The sequence below is a fragment of the Prunus persica genome, chromosome G3 (genome assembly GCF_000346465.2).
Source record: "Prunus persica cultivar Lovell chromosome G3, Prunus_persica_NCBIv2, whole genome shotgun sequence".
Taxonomy (NCBI): Eukaryota; Viridiplantae; Streptophyta; class Magnoliopsida; order Rosales; family Rosaceae; genus Prunus; species Prunus persica.
The window spans coordinates 9,860,040-9,864,048 of NC_034011.1; positions in this window are offsets into that span (position 1 = coordinate 9,860,040).

Here is a 4,009-nt window from a genome sequence, read left to right on the forward strand (position 1 = left end):
CAGGGTATGGAACCAATCCTGAGCTGCTCCTCGCAAAGTCATTGCAAACACCTTGCACATTAGCGCGTCTTCGGCTTTGTAGAGGATCATAAGGCTCTTGAAATGCTTCAGATGACTTTCAGGGTCGGAATCGCCTTTGAAACATGTGAAAGAGGGCGTTGAGAATCTTTTCGGGGGAGCAGCCTGCTCGATTTTGGCGGTGAAAGGTGAGGAGTTTGCTTGGTCTACCTCAATGCGTAGTGCATCTTCGAAATTTCCACCAATCTTTAAGTCTCGAAGTCGGTTATTCATAAGCTTCTCAACGTCTTCTGCACGCATGGCTAGTGGGTGACGTTGATGACCTTCGCGATTTAGACGACGCTGATTGACTTCCTCATTAGTTTGCGAGGGTCGACCTTCTCGGTTGCGCTGTCTAGGCAGCGTGTTGGTGGACTGCGCTTGCGAGGGATTTCCAGTAGTTTTGCGACGAGAATTGGTTCTTCGAGAGCGAGTAGCGGAGCGCCTTTCTTCACGGTCCTCATTGTGATGATTGTCGAGTTGACCTCCCTGGGGGCCTATCCTTTCGTGAATATTTCTCTGTGAGCGGGCAGCGGAGCGCCTTTCTTCTTGATCCTCGTCTCGATGGCCGTCAAGTTGACCTCCTTGGGAGCCTAGCCTTTCATGAACGCCTTCATGCTGGCCCAGGCGAGCGTGGATGTCAGGTCTTGGGCCCAGCCTATCGCGCACGTTGGTCCTTAAATTCAATCTAGATGGGAAACTTCGTCTGCTCTGAGTATGGCTTGCGGATGCTTGCGACATTTCCGTGAGCTGATCTCGTTGTTGCGCATTTCCTTGTCTGCTTACTCCTGCTCGACCTGCTTGGTTCCCGCCTAACTGCCTATCGGCGCATTCGTTTATCCTTCTCTCTTCGCCCTGTTGTCCAAGGCCAAGGTTTTGAGCCAAGTTTATTTGGTTGAGGAGCTGCCTCATCAAATTGTTTTGGTCGTCCATTCTCTGAGTTAGCTGGTCAACTCTCAGATTAAGGTCTACTTGACTTCGTGGATCGGGAGGAGAGAAATGTGTAGAGCCCAATTGCACACGGGCTAGGGTTTCATTGGATGTGTAGGCGGGAGCGTGTGTCGGGCGTGGAGGCAATGGAGGGAATGGTTGAAGTTGCTCCAAGATTGGGCCAAAGTCGGCGGTGGTAGTGAGCCCAACTAGATGTGAGGTTCCACCATGCTCAACGGTGGTGCTATGAAGGTGGCTAGGTCCGGCCATGGGGCCTTGAGATGGTACAACGGCGGCGGAGGCCGGTGCGGTGGTCCTCACTGCGAGTCCGGCAAGTGGCACAATGGTTCCAGTCACACGGGGTGGCTGCTGAGGGTTCATGGCGGCGAGAGGTGGTGGGGCCGCCATGTCGATCGTGGGATCGTGGGAGGAGTAGCTTTGGGCCGTCACGGATTGAGCCATAGCAGCGGTTTTGCTCCTCGTGCGCTTGCTTCCAACCATGGTTGTTTGGAAGGCTTCGGTGGATTGGAAAATAGGAGGAACGGATTCCTTGAGCACGCGTTGAGTATAACTCGTGCTCTCAATGAAAGCACCAAATGTTTGTGCAAATAATCTCACAGGAGAATATTCGCTTCTAGATCCTTCAACCTTCGATCTTCCTTCTCTCTCTTCCTCGATTCCTGTAAAAAAGACTGGAGTAAATAGACCACACCCGGGGGGTGTTGGCCAAAGGCCCTCCGATGCCTAAGTTAGTTCGAGTGTTTGTAGGAAAACAATAGCTAAGCAAAGGGTACGGAGTTTTATGTAGGGTGTAAACCGGGTGGCCGGAGCCGTGTGTGGTGGCCGGAGCCGTGGGGAGAAAATATGGAGAGTGGAGAGGGAGAGAGAGCTCCGGGTATTTTTCTCGGGTATAAGGAGTATGTTTAGATGTACCTTGAATGATGAATGAGGTTGTCTATTTATAGGAGCCTCGGGGCTAGGGTTTCGTAGGAATCCAGTTGGGCCTGATAATATCTGAATTAAATATATATTATCTCTTAAGAAGATAATATCTGAATTAAATGATATTATCTCTTAAAAAGATAATATCTGATTTAAATGATATTATCTTCTCTTTATTAGGATAATATCTTAATTAATGATATTATATCTTTAAATAAAGATAATATCATATTAATTAAGATATTTATCCCAATTAATTAATTAACCAGATAAACTGGTTTAATTAATTAATTAAAGAGATAATCTTCTTTTCCACGTGGCGTGCCCTGATTGGAGACGAAAATATATGCTCCCACAATTGGTTAGCTCATCCCCGATTCCCCAACCTGCCCGACTCTGTACGTGTGAGGTTGGTCAGCTTATTCCTTGAGTACGAGTTCTGTGAGGTTTTTAGTATGTTTCCGAGTTAGACATTGAGGAGCATGTTGACTCCATTTTTCAGTTGAGATAATTGACGGAATATATATTGAGTATGAGTTTTCAGTAAACTACAACTTCATCTAGATTGCAATTTTTCAGCTTCTTTTGACAAATTCAGTTGATGAGCATACATCATGTTAACTTGACATTATGGAAGGCCTATTGGGTTTCAGATCATTTGGCTACCTTGGTTTATATATAAACTTCTTTAAAGCTATTTATCTCATGTTTTCTCTGTTTTGCGATGTCATGACCTAGTTTTATTAACAAGATACTGATTGTTTTGGACATGGACCCTCACGGTTTTGTTCATAGGCTCAAGCTTATGTCATCTTTCCCAAAAGGCCTCTTGCTAAGAAGTCAAGTGCCCACATATATGGCACTTCAACTTTCCCTCCTCGAGTGATGTGAGATTTCTCACTCATCTTGCCCTTTCTCACCTTGCATCCTTCAGGGCTCATAGGTCTTATAGGTCTTACAATTCACCCCCTTAGGGCCCAATATTGTTGTTGGCACACTTCCGGTCTGGGTTCAATCTCTGCTACCATTCTGTCAAGACCCTAATTAAGAGGAGAAGAAGAGGAGAACATTAGCAATTGACTGTTGGGGGAAAAACTAAATGCAGATGTGCAGCAATGTAGTTAGGAAGAGAAGATGAGAATAAGAAGAAGAAGAAAAGGTGGGAGAAAAATAGAGAGAGAAAGAATAAGAGGAGGCGAATGGGGATAAAAAGGAGTGTTATGGTTAAAACCCTAAGGGCAGTGGCGGATCCAGGATTGTCACTTTATGAGGTCATAGTGTTAAAGTTCCGATTTTCTTTTTAAGATGAAACAATGTAAAATAAAAAATAAAAAAAGCACCGAACTTATTCCAATTAATAAGAACATCATTCAATGAATTAAGCTCATATGTGTATTATGTAAATCATAAATTTCATCAAAATAATAACACCAAACCCAAATAATAAATAAACTCGCCCAAAAATAACTCAAATAATAAAATACCTTGAATATTTTTTTTTGAAAAGGAACACAATGAGTGTTGAACCGTTGATCTTAACGTCATTTTCAATTCACAGACCAGTATGGGAAATAATATATTTGTGTTATTGATGTATGTATATTGTTAATATTTGATGTACCCAACAGAATTTTTAAAATATTTTAAAAAAAACCCTAACAAATATCTCGTTTTTATTAAAATTTATGTCGGCACCCTAACAAATATCTCCCTCTCCGTCTTCTTCTTCTTCCTATCCCTCTCTCTTCCCCCCTCTAGTTTTCTTCTTCCTCCCCCTCTCTCTCTCTCTCTCTCTCTCTCTTCTCCCTAGCAGCTTGCATCTTCTTCTCCTCTCTCTCCCTCTCTCTCTCTCTCTCTCTCTCTCTCTCTCTCTCTCTCTCTCTCTCTCTCTCTCTCTCTCTCTCTCTCTCTCTCTCTTCTTCCTCCCTATTTCTTCGGCCCTCCCTATTTCTTCTCCCTAGTTACTCTTTTTATCCTCTTCCATGGCCTCCTTTTCCCATGTTTACCTCCTACCTTTTCCTCTACCCCCTATCCTTTATCTTTGCTACCCTTGCTTCTCTTTATTCTTTCGACCCCCCGT